Genomic DNA, 17727 nt, shown 5'->3' on the forward strand with positions numbered 1-17727 from the left:
AACTGCGGGTTTGTTAGCCTGTTCTTACTCCCCTGTGACTCACAGGAGTAATTCGCTGATGATTTCCAGCTGCCTTTGCAAACCCTTTGTGCCAACTGTGCTTTCACTAAAAGCCTTCCTGTGCCATACTGCTCATTCATACACATACACACCCACTCTCATTTCAGATTTGTACAGTCATAAAGTCAATGCACAAGAAATTATCAAAATTATTCTTCATGCATTTTAAGCACTAATAAAGACGTGCTCCTTTCAGGATCGGCTCTTTGTTAACGGCAGAGAGTATGGAATTTAATGCCTGTGTAGGCTGAGATTTTATACAATTTACATCTGATTCCTGCAAATGTTTCTTACCTCTTGGGTAAACGTTATCAGGAATATACCATGTTTTTCCTTCAGACAAGGTCATTGATGAGAAATGAACAGAAATGCTGTCAGCTCCCGAATCAATGTAACAGTTTTGACTAGTTGTTTTATAACATGCTGCTTTGCCACAAAACAAGACAACTCCTTTGCCAAATAGGAGCGAGTGTAACAGTTGTTATCTTTCAACAACTCTTCATTTCTGATCAAAAGATATGGAAGTATTTTTTGAAATCTGTTAATCCAAAAAAGCTTAGCTATTAATAGTTCCCAGAATTCCTTCTATGTCTGCCATGTTCAGTTTTTGCTATGATCAAAAGTAGGGGAACTGTGTTGATCAGAAATAAAAGAACATGGTGTTTTGACATTTTGATATAAACTTTGCTTTCTGATCTGATGAAAATTCAGAAATTTTACGTCTTCCTGCAACAACTCAGTAAGTATTTTAAAGAATGCAAATCTTCAACACAGTGAAACATCCCTGGGGAGAGAGGACTTTGCGTTCTCCTTCAGGTGGAGAATTGGATTTTAAATGCTGTAAATTATGTATGGCCAGATAGTATGTAAGAATAATATTTAATGTTTACACTTAACATGAAAAAATAGAAATGTGAATCTTGCCTCAGGTAAATAGTAGCTTTTGACAGAATAAATTTACTAGTCACAGGAAGAGTTCATGTTTACATTTTAATTTTTGGTAGGGAGTGAGGTAGATTGAAATAATCGCTGAAGGATGGCTACAAGTCAGCAGAAAAGAGGATTTCTCATTAGCCATTTCAGAAAGAGCAGGATATCTGTTTCTACTGTAGTCTGAATTTGTTCAGTGTTGCATAAACCAAAGATATATTCAGTAACCACCTCTGCTAACATACAACCTTCTAGTAAGATTTTCCTGTATACAACCCTATCACAAATGCTACTCTATACTTCCATGGTAATATTCATACAGAACAGATAAAAAATTAATTAAAAACAAACAAACAAAAAAACTCACAAAACCATCAGAAATACCTGACAGAAAATGCCTACACAAAAAAAAACTTGTGACATTATTGGCATGTGAGAAACTAGTCCTGACCATTCTTTACGTATTGGTCTATCAAGGTGAACAGCAGCTTCATTTACAAAATATTACCAGTAGCATACTAACTGTATATTATCCTATGTAGCTTCTGTGGTAGGAGGCCAGTTAATTATTTAGTCAGATTTCAATAGTTAACCTGACACCGGCAGATACTGGATTCTGTTTCCTTTCAGATTTATTCACCTCCCCTGGGGGAGGAAAATAAAGGTCCCTCACTACATTCTGATTATTAACAGCAGCTTGGTGGTGGACTTTCAGCTTCTGATCAAGGGAGGAGTTTTTCCTCATTTGTTCTGATAGACCCAGGACACAGAAACATGGTTTACCTTTTAGAGGAGCTTTTTTCAGGTCAGGAAGTGGAACCATCAGAATGTTTACATCAGAGCTTGTATTTCTAAACACATTACATGTGTGGGCCAACCAGAGCTGCACATGAAATCACATCTATTTCATAAAACTACTTCCACATTATATTGAAAAATATTTCTCTTAAACTCTATGTTTAAATCAACCTTCGCTTAATTCATCATGGAGACTCTTCTAATTTTAACCGTCTCATTCCTGGTCTTAGGAATTGCTGTTGTGGACGTTTCGCTAACATCCAGCAGTGCTACACTTTCCTTTCCAGTGGCTGTAGGGCTGTGTATAATTTTGCCTCTAGTAGTTCTGCACTGTCATGTTCCTTCCTGCCTCTTGTCCCTCTGTGCTTTCCAATCCTGTAATCACATTCTCTTGCTTTTCAGACGTGTGCGCTTGGAACTATCCCTCTGATCTTGTATTCAGGCACCCTCTCTCTTCCTTTGAATTCCTTACTGATACATTTCTTCAGACAATTATTTCTACCCTTTATTTATAATCAGTGATCTCTCCTGAACTGTTGCTTCTTGTCTTGTCTTGTTTTTATCTCGTATCAGATTATAAGAGCTTTGAGTAAGGGAATATGTCTTACTATGTCTTTGTAAAATGCTTTATAAACTTACAGTGACAGCAACAATAATTCATGGTATATTTCCACTCAGTTCAAGGAATTACTGCTTGCTTATTCTGGGCAGCATGCATTCCCATGGGCTGGTGAATTCAGGTTTACCAAGGCAATAGACTATGCTGATAATTAAAATTTGCTGTTGTGATCATCAAAAGCATTGTGACTTTTCCTTGCATTACTGCACCAAAGTTCCTGCCGACCTAAATACGTCTGTCAGTGGCACCGATTCAGCTGATGCAGAGTACGCTGGTTTTGCTACTGCTTTTGTGGGGGGAAGGAGAAGTAGACAACAGGAAAGAGAGGAGGCTCCAGCCTCTGTGTGATTGTTAAATGCACCTTCTTTCTTTCACTGTACTTGAATAACAATTTTGGTCAGATGTTAAGAAAGGCAAGGCTAACTGCAACCTTCCAGCTCAGTGGCAAGCAATCTGCTTGGAAGCAACTAGAACTTCCTCTTAAGGCCTCTTTTTCTTTATGAAAACACAAAAGGGCCAGTTGTTCTTTGGGAATTAAAAGTTGATGAGACATCCCGCTGTACAATTTTAATGGCTGTATATACTATTTGTTTTATACAATTTATCAGAAACTCAGAGCTCATGCCAAGACATTTCGGTGCATTGCCAGAGTGCATTTGAGTCAGAGTTTCGCTACAATTTCTAAGAGGGAGGCTAACAAATTACAATAAAACATTATATTGCACCTCCAAGCTGTCAGTGACTGAATGTTTAAATTGCAGTAACTTGAAAGTGATATTTTTCTTTGTGGAAAACAATGGAATTTTTCTCCCCAGTATTACAGTATGATGTTTATAGCAAACCATGGGATACATTCACTACTATGGATATAATGTGCTAGTAATGCATACTACAGTCATCATTAAACTTTTAAGAATAGCTACAATATTTGCCAAGGAAACCTCTAACCTGTTTTATCTTTTATCCATCAGCTGAAAGCCAAATTGAATCTGTTCATAAAATGAATATACCAATTCCCCTATCCCTCTGTTGTCACCATTCTTAGCTTGCTACTCAGAAATGGAGCTGGGTCCCTAATTTAAGAAACTATGCATATACAAAGGGCTTTGTAAAGTATAATATAGACAAGAGTACCTTCTCAACCACCTTTTGTCCCAATAGAAACTCTTATTGAGTATTTCATTGCAAATCCATTAGTAGTGATTTGCAATAGTCCAATTTAGAGGTCACTTAAGCATGAAAACAGTGTACAAGAAAGTGTATAATGAAACAATATCAGTAATAGCATATTTTAAATGTTTCATTAAATCTGAATTGTTATATTGTAGTACTGCTGTGAAATAGCTACTGCTTTCTGAAACAAGATTTTTTATACATATATAAAATAAATACTGTGCATTTGCACAGAAACCAAAGGAGTATAAAAGTCAAAATATTTGTTATTAATCATGTGTTTTAGCACATTCGTATACTGGATGGCTTGGGTTTTATGTCTTTATGTAGTCAATAATCCTAGATTAGATCACATTAATATAAATTCAGTGTCTTTATATGGAAGCAGCATGAAGCTGAATATTTTGTACTCACATATTAAATTAAAACAATTAAAACACTTTTTATTGCATTCAGAAAACTATTATCACAACAACATAGATTTTCAATGTCCTGATTTGAAGTCATGAAATAAACAAAACAAAAAAATCTATAATAATATATCTATTAATCTTATTCTTTCTAAGCAAGGATATCTAGTTCACTGGTGCTGTGCTTTTGTTTTTGCTGAATAGCACAAGGCAAGTGTCACTCTATGCAGAAAAATCAGGAGTACGACACGGTGAAGATGCACTGCTTCCCTTAATGCGTTATCTATTGGTGGAAGATAAGCAAAGTATAGATTTAATAGAAATATAATATAATGTACTCTACATTACTCTGTTTTGTGTCTGAATAAGCATAACAAGACCCAGAGCTTTTCCTTTAATGCAGTCTGCCCTTTGCAGAGGGCCTACATCAAATAGGAGTGCCATCCAGCCAGTGTCTTTAATTCCTGTAATTTCTCAAGAGTTAACTTTTGTGATTGGATGGTCAAATCACAAAGTTAAAAAAAAAAAAATGAAAAAAAAATCTTAAGGGATTTTGTGTTTTAGCAGGATGAAATTGCAGGGGAAGAAGTATCAAACAAAATATAGCATTTTGGAGCTGTTTGTTTTGTTGGGCATTTCTTTTATAGTGCATCTCTGACAAGCAAGGTTTTTTAAAAAAAAAAAGAGAAAAGGAAAGGTTACGAACCTGCAATGCATCTTTACTCTTACCCACACCTAATTATGCTATCTTTTCATTGTATTAGGTATTCCAAAGAACCATGAAAGTTATTGGTGATCTATCATCATCACATTAACAATGCTGTTGCATTACTGCAGGGGAAAAAAAAAATCTATCTTAAGGTTATTCCTCTTGAAATTTTATGCTAGTTAGGATCAGTCTAATGGACCTTTTTATGATATAACAACTCCTCTCCATTTGGGCTACATCTGCCAGACTTATCAGATAATTTTTGAGGACATAGTTCTTTATGTATTTTAGTCCTCAGGAGAAGCAGCATGTAACAGCACTGCCAACTGAAGATTACCATGGGGACCTACTCAAACAATTGGATGTTTTTCTCTTCTGAGGGTTAAAGGAAATAACAAAAGTGACAGGCTGGAAGAGGATGGATATATTTGTAAACTGTGACAATAAAAGTTGACATCATAGCAGGAACAAAGCAAGCAATCAGGCAGCAGCTCTGGCAAACACACATTCTACAATACTGCAGAAGAGTGTGCTTTCCTATGACAATACCCAGCACCAAATTCACAGGCTAAGAATCCTTTTGTTCCACCTACTTGTGCAAAATGAAAATATAGTATAGATGTAGTTCAATACAAGCATTAAGTACATCTCCTGAATGAAACTTCCAGATCCACTTTCCTGAGTAATTGGAAATAATAGTTGTATTGTCTAAACAGGCACAGCAGAGGAAGGAGAATGCATGACAGTAATGTATGTGTTTTAGAGATGGATAAATGAAATCAACATGTTAAGGAAAGCTGGCACAAGATAACTGCCACAGTGGTGTTTTTTTTTTTTTTTTTTTTTTTAACTGTAGCTTAAAAAAAAAATCTAGAATATATGGTTTTTGCATTTGCATTCAGGAATTTTGTTTGGGTGAAGTTCGAAGATTTTGCACAACTTCCTAAGATAACAGAGCACCTGCCATAGCTGCTAACAGTCCAGAAATCCCAGACATGTTTCCAGTGACTCTGTACAGCATGATTCTACAGCACTTATGTAGCAACTCTGAAACTTCAGAAAGCAAGCATCGTATTTTTGTATACATGCTGCACAGATGGTCTGCATGCTTCCGCTAACTCTGATGGATTCTGAATGCATCAGACTGAGTGCGCATGCACAGGCCATCTGTGCAGTGCAACAGTAGTACATCTGACGCTTTCCAGGAACATTGGACTCAATATGCATACATGTGTATACCACAAGGGCATAATTCTGTTAGAAGAATCCTGTACAGAAAGACGCATTGAGTATTTATGTGAGGTAATGGGTTTTACAGGAAGTCAGAGGCAGAGATGTCCAAGTCTCAGTCCACCACTGTCACACACAAACATACAATTTCTAACACAATTGCAGTACAAGCCCTGAGGTCAGCACAGACTTAACCCTTTTTCTCCCCCACAGCAGACCCTTCCCTCCACTTTCTTATGCTTCCTGCTCTGCCACTGCATAGTTAAAATTCACATTTGTTTTTCTTTGTCACCTGCCATGTTTTGTTTGATCTGGTTCTTCCTGCCTGATGTGTGGGTGCCCTTTTAAATCAGACCTCAACAAAGCCTCCACCAACTTGGCTGAGACTTCATGCTATTGCTCAAGGCCCTTCACCTCAAAATACTTGAGAAGACTAAATAGCAATAAGGCAACACACGCTAGATATGTATGTCCTGCCACTAATGATGGTGGGTAGCTATTATATGGAGGGTATTCTTTCTGATGCCCTTGATACATATACGGTAGGAGTCATTTTCACTGCCAGCTTATCTTTACAGTGTCAGACTTTCAGCTTTAATAGGCTCATTAATCATCTGTGTCACTCACTTTCCATTCCTTCCCTGAAGCTGCTCAGCTAAAGTTCTGCTGCTGCATTTTGCCAATACCTTGGTGTTTTGACAAGGGAATGTAAATTCCACTATCTAGTGGTTGCTGAACCAGAGGAAGGTTTAATTGGGGTCAATAAGTATCACAGTCTTTGGATGCTTATGAAGAGCAATAATGTGCTTGTCTCAAAGATGGACCCAAGGGAAAGCAGGTTCTGTTTATCATCTGAATTTCCCCATTCTGAACATATAGTGTTGGATCAGCCCCTGTCTTGGCCTGTCTGCTTGGGATATTTCACCCTAAGCACCTTTCATTTCCTTCTGAGTTAGCTGCCTCTACTATTTCATCCCAGTTTGACTAGACTCATATATGGTAGGGTCTGACTCTCTCAAGATTAATGTTCTTAGATTTCTGCCTTTAATTTTCATTCCTGTCTTCACATTTGATCTAATAAAAATATATTTACTGGTTCTCAGTTTTCCCTTTCACATTTATTATCAATCACACCTGATGTATTACTTAATCCTAAGTCTAGCATTACTCTCTTTATGGTGGACCTATATACTAATAGCCTTGTGTTAGAGCAGAAATCCAGTCAGCAATGGTAGCCTTTCCAGGATACCTCAGTCAACATTATTAGGAGATTTTAAAAACATCAGTACTTTTACACCTTTGTTGAACTATTTCTATCTCATTTGTCTTTTAAACAGTTACACTTTGAGTGTTTTGGTTATTGTTCTATTCTACCCCACCCTTATTTTTTATATATCTGTTTTAAACATCTGATAAATTAAAGGTGCTGGAGGAGGTTTCATCATAGGAATAGCTACCTTCAGAGCTTAACAGTCACCCTCACAATTCTTCATCCAGCCTTTCTTCATAATTCTTAAGCACAATGCATCAAAAGAGAACAGTACATTGAAAAATACCGCGTTGGAAGTTACTGATTGATTTTGCAACATCAGGTCTCTTGAATCACTGCCCATATATCATAAGATCTGAGTGAGGACTGAAGGTCCTTCATGTCAGGCCTCGCAGTATCCACAGTTTAGTCCCTGATTCCTGGAATGGAGTAGAAATTTAAATGCCTCAGCTCACAGGCATTGGACACAGGATGACAGGAAACTTAGAGTACCATCCATGACAGCCAGAACAAACTTTAGACGCCTGGAGAAACCAAAATGATAACTCTGAGCACTGGAGAGTTGATTAAAGGCCTTATGGAGTTGCCTAAATCTATCTAGGATCCAGAGCCCAGAAATTGCTCCTGAATAAAGGTACCTGGATCTCTTTCCTTCCCTCTGTTCCTCCTTCTCCAGAGAACCGAGAGCAGGAGCAGCCTTTGCACACTTCTGCTTAATTGCAAAAGCACCAAGATAAACATGCTGCTTAGCCAAGAGAGGTCATTCAAAGCTCTTGGTCTTAGGAGAGCATCCAAGCTATCAGCTCAGGCTGTTCAGGGTAGAATCATAGAATATCCCGAGTTGGAAGGGACCCATAAGGATCATCAAATCCAACTCCTGGCACCGCACAGGTCTACCCAAAAGTTTAGACCATGTGACTAAGTGTACAGTCCAATCGCTTCTTAAATTCAGATAGTCTTGGTGCAGTGACTACTTCTCTGGGGAGCCTGTTCCAGTGTGCGACCACCCTCTCGGTGAAGAACCTCTTCCTGATGTCCAGCCTAAACTTCCCCTGCCTCAGCTTAACACCATTCCCGCGGGTCCTATCACTGGTGATAACGGAGAATAGATCACCTGCCTCTCCACTACCCCTCACAAGGAAATTGTAGACTGCGATGAAGTCCCCCCTCAGCCTCCTCTTCTCCAGGCTGAACAGGCCCAATGACCTCAGCCACTCCTCATATGTCTTCCCCTCTAGGCCCTTCACCCTCTAGGCCCTTCACCATCTTCGTCGCCATCCTCTGGACACTCTCCAACAGTTTAATGTCCTTTTTGTACTGTAGAGCCCAGAACTGCACACAGTACTCGAGGTGAGGCCGCACCAGCGCGAGTAGAGCAGGACAATCACCTCCCTCAACCGACTAGCAATGCTGTGCTTGATGCACCCCAGGATGCAGTTGGCCCTCCTGGCTGCCAGGGCACACTGCTGGCTCATTCAACTTGCTGTCAACCACAACCCCCAGATCCCTCTCTGCGGGGCTGCTCTCCAGCGTCTCGTCGCCCAGTCTGTACGTATAGCCAGGGTTGCCCCGTCCCAGGTGCAGGACCCGGCACTTGCTTTTGTTAAACTTCATGTGGTTGGTGATCGCCCAGCTTTCCAATCTGTCCAGATCTCTCTGCAAGGCCTTTCCACCCTCATCCAAGTCCACAACTCCTCCAAGTTTGGTGTCATCCGCAAATTTGCTCAAAATACCTTCTAGTCCTACATCCAAATCATTTATAAAAACATTGAAGAGGACTGGCCCTAAAATGGAGCCTTGAGGGACCCCACTAGTGACCATCCGCCAGCCAGATGTGGCCCCATTTACCACAACCCTTTGAGCCCTGCCCGTCAGCCAATTGCTCACCCATCGTATGCTGTTTTTGTTAAGTTGTATGCTGGACATTTTGTCCAGTAGGATCCTATGGGAAACCATGTCAAAAACTTTGCTGAAGTCCAAAAAGATCACATCAGCTGGTTTCCCCTGTGGCATCCTATATATATATATATGTATATATATATATTTATATGTAGTGGCATCCTATAAAGCTATGCATCTGAACAGAAAATAATTCAAAATTCAGCAACTTAACCACACAGAAAAGGAATATTTGACTATGTATCTTAGCTTTTAGTGCATTTCTTTAGAAATACAGAAAACCCAATTAAATTCCTAGTTAAGATTAAGCCTCAGCTAAGCAAGTGAAGAGAACCAGAGTAGCTGTAATCCCTCCCAGCAGCTGCTAGATTCTTGTACTAAACAAAGATCTCAGTTTTGCAAGTTCTGGGTTTCAGCTCTGATTGCAGTAAAATCAGCAGAAAAAGAAACTAGCTAAACTGATTGATCTGTTCTAAACTCGATACAAACTTATTAAGCTTTTGGAAAACAATATCAACGTACTCTGCTTGGTCTCAGGTGCTGACTTCTATGCTACATGAACCCATTCATCTTGCACAGGATTTTTAATTCATGGCTTATAAAGATTCCATTTTGTTCTGTCAAAAACATCCTAAACTCACTGCATTTTAAGTGGGTTTGAAGTTTCTGCTGATCTGATGATTTTTGAATCTTTAAGAAATGTCTGTCTATACATGGACTCAAATAACAGTGCTAATAGCAGCGCAATATAGCAGTGTCAAATGCTTCTAAGTAGTGAATGTTTCATTTCAGTTATAAACATACGTTGTCAAAGGTGATTAACTGTCTTATTGTGATAGATTAGGCAGCTTTTCTTGTATTCTGTGAGCTAACAGCATTTTTTTTTAAATCTACGCTGGACAGTGAAGTGTTCATAGGAAGGTTTAAATAACTCCTGAAGGAACAAGGTGGTCCACAGTCTCTTCACTCTCTACTTCAGCGTTTCCATTCTACATTTTGTAGTGCTTCACCACCTTCAGGTGGAACAGCTCTGGACTGTTGTTTCTTAATGTTCTTCAATTTTCAGATATTAAAAACTCCCTTCTCGTTCATCTTTCTTTTTGTGTCTGTTGACAAGTTTAAGAACTATCACTTTTCCCAGAAGTTGAAAGATAAGGGACTCCATTCAGCGCCCAGAAGTCAGCTCTCTGTGGATAAGGGTTTGCTGAGGCAACGCGTGACAAAAAAGGCAAAGGGATAAGCAAGACCACTGAACACACATGATAAATTTAAATAGATCTGCTAAAGAAAATATAGTACATAACCATTATCAGTACAGTGACTTGTGTATTTGTAATAACCAGGAATCATAATGGCCTTGGCTCTATATGTAAGGAAGTGAATATAAAGTAAAAGCTTCTGGCAGAGATAATTAAAAACAGATCAGTCAAATCTAGGCTCTTCTCCTCAGCCCTCAGTCTTCTCCCAAACCAACACTTACTAATTCAAGGATTCCTTTGGGGGGGGGTGGGAGTGGTTTAAAGTATCCATGACAAATTACCTCTTCTAATACCTTCCACTTTGTTCAGAAAGAACTGCGACTCTAAGAAGTATGGTTCATAGAATATGTTTCTCACTGCTGAGAGAAGTTAGAGGCACTAGAAGAACAGGCAGGGACTATTCAGTGGACAGTCAAGACAAAAAATAGTTCTTGGAAAAAAAAATCCAAATTAAGCAAGGTTGTATACTATTGTGAATTAATCAACAGAAAAGCAGCAGGAAGAAACAGATGAACGTCTACAAGAATGTGTTCTAATAAATATTCTTTTTACTTTATGAACTCAGACTCACTCTTATATTTGCAGGAACTATTTTCTTTGACTTTGACATGGCCTGTGTGGTTAATAATGTATATTTTCAAAGGTGCATCTTAATATATACTCTGATTAAAGGAATTGAAGGTACCACTTAAGTTTTCACAAAGTCTTAAGTTGGAAGGATGTGAGCTTCCCCTAGATGACTCCTGATTTATTCTATATATTTTACAAGCCATTTACAGGAGCCAAGAAATACCTGCCTCAGTGGGAGCTTAGCACTTGGCTAGATTTGATACTTTACACCAAAAGGTCCCTTACCATATGGATATCCTCAGTGAGGAGCAATAAGACTGTGCAACAGCAAGATAGAATAATTCACCTTTTTTAATTACACCAAAAGGATAAAGTTATGTTGAAATGAAAGCTGGTGTCTTAACTTTGTCAGGAGAAACTTAACAATCAACAGATGCCAGTGTCAGGATAAGTTTCCAGTAAATTAAAATCAGTCCTTAGGAGTTAGCAGGAACTCAATTTAGCTGCCACTACCCCCAACTTACTTTTTTTTTTTTTTTAAATTTCATTATCATTTTAGTTTCAAGTGAAGTGGTTAGTCAGGCTGACATGCCCAGTGACATGTCCAGTTTCCTCCCAGTCTCAAATGACACACATTTAGTTGTTTATTTTGGAGGATGAACTTGGAAAAAAAAAAAAAAAGGCCAAAAAAGTTGGTTTCCTGGAGCTACCCATTCCTGCTAATTTCCTCCCATGAAAGGCAGAGCTGTAGTGCTGATCAGATAATCTCTGGGAATAACTGGAGCCATGGCATCAGCCATGAGAGGAAAATAAAACTTTCAAATGAAGAGCTGCAATTGGATTATGCAGTCTTCTCATTATCCAGATTCAAATGCCTGATGAACACTGTATGTGCAATGAAAAGAATGTCAATGTTGCATATAAAGCAGCAACTCAAAGCGTCTGTAATTCAGCTAGCGCTAGCCTGTGCCTTTAGGCACAGCCGCGAGCAAGGCGCTGCCCTGCTCCCCAGGAAGCCCAGGGAGGCATCGCAGCTCCTTGTAGGCCCGCGCTGCTCCTCATCCGCTCCAGGGAAGGAAATAAATTATTGCAGCTGACATTCCTCTTCATGCCTGGCCAGCTATTCTGATCATTAGTAAGCAGTGGTGTGGAGCCAATTCTATGCCCATTCTCTGCCAATTCCTTCACAGGGGGAAGTATCTGGAAAGCAGAGCCTGAATGTTACACTACTGCTGAATCCAAGATTGGGCAGGCATTAGCCAGTGGAGGAGAAACTCTGCTTGACTGAATAAAGGAATAACATCTAGAGTAGCTGATAGTAGAGGGCATGTCATTGCCATCTGAATTGCCATTTGTATCTCAACAGAGTTACGTATCTCAGTGAAGTGACAATAACATGATAGCGCTGTTGCCTAGGATGACTAGGAGAATATTATAATTTATCTACCAAGATGATCATCTTTGTATCAGTGTGGGTAACCAGACATCTGAGGAGGATTTTATTCAATCTTCCTTCCCTTAGGGTGCAGCTGGGAACTTGTTTCTGGTTGTACTTGACAGAGAGATATCATTATGACATTCTTGTCATTGAGAAGATTCTTGATGAGTATTTACTAGGACTGAAAAGCACTCCTGAGAAAAGAGCAAATTCTGTTCTTACTTTAGGAGTAATTTATTTGTAAAGGCAGTAAGCTGTTGTTGCAAAACTCTACTTTTTCTATAAAAACAAAACAACAACAACAAAAAAAACATGCAGAAAGACACCTCAGCAAGAATACATGGGCGAGAAATAAAACTCTATAGTCTACTTCATTAGTTTAGCTTAGAGAAATACAACACATGCCAAAAAGCAAGTTTTCTTTCTGCTGCTATAGTACCATGTAACTTTTAGCACTATTTTTATCTAGCTGAACATACTGACACATACAGAAACAAACATTTGTTCTTCCTCTTTTGTTCCAGAGGTAAGTACTGAATTTTCAGGTGTGTTTTCCCCTGAAACTAAAAGTGGTACGCAGAAACTTTCAACTTTGGTAGCTCATCAGCCATGATGGAAATTGAGCCCCATGCGCATTACTACAAAGATGCTCTCTTAACGCAGTTTAAAAACTCACTGCAGCCAACAGAAACCTTTTCTTTCATATTAGAAGGCACAAGGTGAGAGGCGAATCATGCGTACATAAACAAATGCCCAAAATATTAGGGCATAAAAGTTACCTAAACTGTAACTGACATTCTCACAATTACATTCAAGACTCTTGCACATGTACATGGTGCATGTTTACTGGGCGACATGAAAAAACCTGCTTCTCCTTCAAAAAAAGTCATGAAATGACATCACACCAGGAGCAAGAACTAAAATAGAAATTTCCTAATACATTTACATATTAGTTTCCTAATAAATAAAGTTTCCCATTGATAGATAATATGAAAATTTGGGGTTATTGCTAGCTCTTACTGACACATTGGTAACATCAAGGGCTACACATCCCTGTTTACTTGTTACTATTTGTTCTTGGTCCTCCTTTCAAGAAACAGTAAATTTGTGTATTTTCTCTACCTTATTATCTCTAATCCTTGCATGGGAGGAACTTCTAGACTGGTTTTGGTACTCTTTAGAATATAATGTGTTCCACTGCATAACCTGGAAGTCAGCAGCCAGCCTTAAAATACATATTTGTTCTTTGTCTGTAAAATGGTGTCATGAGATCCCTCATGTTCTTCTCAATGTGCAAATCAATAAATAAATAACGTTGTCTTCACTCTTTTGGGCTGTTTTTCAAAGCCAAGATAAACAGCCTAAAACTTTGTTACCAAGTGACTACAATACTATAAAAAAACAATATGTGAAAGTTTGAAGACATGCTGAGAATTTTGTAGTTTGACTAGTAAGTGGACTTATTAAGTAAGATAACATCTCTGACAGCATTCACTCCTTGCACACATACATACAGACATATAGTATTTCTTTGGTTTACTTCTTTTCCTCAAAGGCTATTATAGGCTCACTGAATGAAGTCTCAGACAAAAGTCTTTCTGCCACGTGCATATGTTACTGCAGTCAGCAGTATTGAGCCTGCCTTGAATTTTTGGACCAATTAAGTATTTGGTAACTTAAATTAGTTATGAAAAACTGTTCTGGATTACACCCTAATATCAAGCATGCAGGCATTTTCAGGGAGAAGCTTCTCCATGGGACAAAAGGAGAAGAAACACTTTCTCTGTAACAGTGCCTGTTGTAATCACTTTACTTACAAAGTGGTGTGAGTGAATAACTTTCAAAACTGGCAGACATTTACATAGAAAAATATGCATGTGCAAGAAGTATTCTCCTGATGAGACCCAAGAGACTTACCTTTATAGGTAAGCATTCTCTAAGCAAATTGCCAGCTTGTTTTTTGTTGTTGTTGTTTTGTTTTAAAAAACAGGTGCACAGAACAGGCACATTGCAGAGGCAAACAAAAAAAAAAAAAAAAGAAAAGAAAAGAAAGATAAAGAAGAAGTGAAAGAACAGCTTTATGCACCCAAAAAGATGTTGAAATCATTCCAGACAAGATAGGGGCAGCCCCATCTAGCAGACTAAGCAAGTGATGCTATAGATTCATAAGCAAGTAACTAAGCCACCCACACTGCCTGCATAGTCTGCCAAGAAGACAGATGGTGCTGCCTGTGAAATATCTTCAGATGTTCCTGATAGTTTACAGCATACATTTTATAGTAGAAATAAATGGAAAAAGTAGTCTTTTATTCCTTACATTTTATTGGCTACAAATGTTAGGTTATGTCCTTTTAAATCAGCCTACTAAAAGATCTGCACTTAATTAAACCCTTTAAATAATTGGTAGATTTTAACTTGCCTGTGGAGATTTGATCTCCATGCTTGCAATTTAATCTCAAAGGCTCAATCCACATTTAGTTTAGTTAATAGTTTTTACAGGCAAATGCCCAATTAGGAACTCTCTATACCTTTTGGGCCTCCCCAGGCTCAAAATACCTGTGCTAAGTAAATATGCTTTAAAAAAAAAAAAAAAAAGAGAGAAAGAAAAAAAGTGGGACTGGCCTGTTTTACTGATGTTTTACAATCTGTCTATAAAAACTACTTGTGCTTACAGTTTGAAATAATCGTAAATAGTGTAGTGTAATCTGTAGATCACTTCGAATACAGAGGATTTGGATGACCATCTCAACTACAAGGAACAGAGATCCTCTACTTCCAGTTACTCACGCTGTACACTTTTCTTTAAACCCATTTGGTTTAAATATCAGGTCACTATCATTCATGTCATTAAGTTTTATAAGCACAGGTGAAAATAAGTGACTTTTAAAATTTATATACACCTTCTCCTGTTCCCATCCCCCCAGGAAAATGTAATATTTACTGAATACACAACATAAAGGACAGCCCCTCTGCTCTGGTGGAAGTGCGAACTTTTTCATGGAAAACAATACAGCTGAAACTGAATGGAATCCCACAACACAACAAACAAAAGGGGAAATAATTCTTACCTCCTTCCAGCCTCGTGGCCCTGACACAGGTAACCTCCACACTTTCTCTCTTTGGAGGTGCAGCCATCAAAATACCAGCAATCAGGATGTGGCCACTGCCAGTAACCCCAGATCATAGATAAGCATGAAGTGGTGGATTGGTCCAGTGAGCAATGCAGTGCGGCCCAAAGCTCAGTTACAGGATTGCAGAGACCACCAGCCAAGTCCTCAGGACTCCATTACCAGAACACAGAAGAGTTATGCTGTAGTTCTCTGGCTTTGGTACAAGATGTAAAGTATTGGTCAGACCTAAAGATAAACCAACATGGATCCAAAATGCTTTTAAAATTTGTTTTCCCCATTTTCATTCACATTTTTTACTTTATAATCTCCCTCTTTTTATCAGCACTGAATTCAAGTTACTATCAACATTCAGTCAAGGAAAAAAGGGCATGTGGCTCACCCGTTCTCATACTTGTATTATTGTTATGTACAAATCACTTTGTTTTAGGAACCCACACTAATTCATCACAATCCCACTCATTTTTCTACCGGAGAGGATGGGTTTATGGGTAACTACTATTTTTCAGCCTGTATTTAGTAATGGTTTTTAATCTCATAATCACTGACAAACAGGCTGCAAGCTTTGTGTCAACAAGCTTATGTGAAATATCTCCATTCAGAGCAAGATACACCTCTGTTACCTCTGGGCTTTTTTGTTGCTGATCACTCCATTCAGCACAGGGTATTGCAGCCCTCCTCAGATATTCTTTAATTCCATTTCTTCTGAGCAATCAGAGTTCAAAAATAAGAATAAAACAAACAAACAAAAATTAAAAATACAGTCATCCAATAAATGTTTTAAAGGACTGGTCCCAAGGCCTATTTCCTATTTAATGGTTATTTAGCCTATCTCCCCAGAGCTCAGCCATCTGATGAGAGACACATGTAACCATCCAGCTGTTTCCTGTCCCCAGCTACCACAGAGATTTTTTTTTTCTTTGTCCTCCTTTTCAGCAGGCAGCTGAGCCAAGCTCTCACTAGACTTGATGCCTGTAGCAAGACAGGGTTAATTGGCCCTTGTTAACCCGCCCCAAGCCAATATGGCATTTGTAGGACCCCACCTCAATATGCCTTTATCTGTCTCACCACCAAAATGTCTGTGCAAGTTTCACCTTTTTAATGAAAACCTTGATACAAATCTCTTCACAGTGCTTGCACCTACACTGTCACAATCAGCCAGACATAAAAGTGCTAATCAGATGTTACAAATAAGACTCATTAGAATATTGGGTGCAGGTTGTATCTGCTTCAAAGGAAGGAAAATTGCTGGAGATTCAGGATTCGTATTGAGTCCCTGCTTAATCATTTATCTTCATGAAAGACAAGTATTAGGAAGCACTTACTCTGATAGGATATAAATCCACTGTCCTTACAGCATTTGTGGGCATCTACGGTGCTGTTTGACTTTTCATAAGAGAAGGTATTCAAACTGCAAGGCAGATTTAGACATGTTTCAATTTGCTTTCATTCTCTCCCTTCTCATTGCAATTCAGTTAGCTATATTATCTTTGTATATCTTCTCTTCTAAATAGCATATGGAACTATACCCACCAGCCTGTGTCTGATCCTACTTTGCTTGTCATGTATTCCAGTTTAAACTAGCCTTGAATAATCCTTTACTCTCTAGGTGCAATGATTAGGATTGTGTATAAGCCCTGCCAAACAGTGTAATAAAAAAGGAGAGTCCCTCTCTCCCTGCACAAGGTCACATATGTACATGCAGGGACCGACACAATTTGCCTCTGTGAATTCTTCAATATGTTAACTACCAAAACATTTAAGCTAATTAATTCTGACATAATAGCTTGGAAAAAATCAAGCATCCCTTATTCCAGAAGAGTAGCTCTATGGAGCTGTAGATGTTGGCAAATCAAAATAATGTTATATCTTTAAATGCTACTGGAAAGTATAAATTGACAGCCCGGAGATGAAAAACCTCACTTCATCTACAGAAAGAGATAAGAACAGATCCCCTATTATTTGACATACACAAGAGCAAATATAAAAGGACACTTAGTCATTTTTCAAGGTAGGAACAAATCAACAGCATTCTGCTTACATTTATTATCTACCTAAACACTTTCAAGCTTCCTCAGAACTGCACTTTCTTTTGCTGTCTATTGTAATGGCCATTAATTCATTTTCTCATTTGCATTGTCCCTCCCATTTGAGGCTCTTTCTTGTAGTTCCTTAGAAAAATGATTGGCCAATCACTGGCTAAATGACTGTATTGATTTCAGGAACTGCCTGAG

The 17727-nt window shown here is 38.5% G+C and overlaps 1 long non-coding RNA gene across 3 annotated transcripts in view; it reads right to left on the reverse strand.

The window, feature by feature from the left end:
• LOC310905445 overlaps positions 1-16518 on the reverse strand; it is a 209793-nt gene extending 193275 nt beyond the window's left edge. The window contains exons 1-3 of one of the 3 annotated variants that reach the window (XR_014589045.1): positions 16117-16507; positions 15434-15721; positions 9569-10302 (exon numbers count right to left, since the gene is read on the reverse strand). This is a non-coding gene — a long non-coding RNA (uncharacterized lncRNA). Of the gene's footprint in view, positions 1-9568; positions 10303-11216; positions 12128-15433; positions 15722-16116 lie in introns of those variants that run through there. The other 2 variants (XR_014589046.1, XR_014589044.1) reach the window with 2 other exon arrangements.
• Between the last annotated feature and the right edge of the window lie 1209 nt (positions 16519-17727).

The sequence above is a fragment of the Anser anser genome (genome assembly GCF_964211835.1).
Source record: "Anser anser genome assembly, chromosome: 11".
Classification (NCBI taxonomy): domain Eukaryota; kingdom Metazoa; phylum Chordata; class Aves; order Anseriformes; family Anatidae; genus Anser; species Anser anser.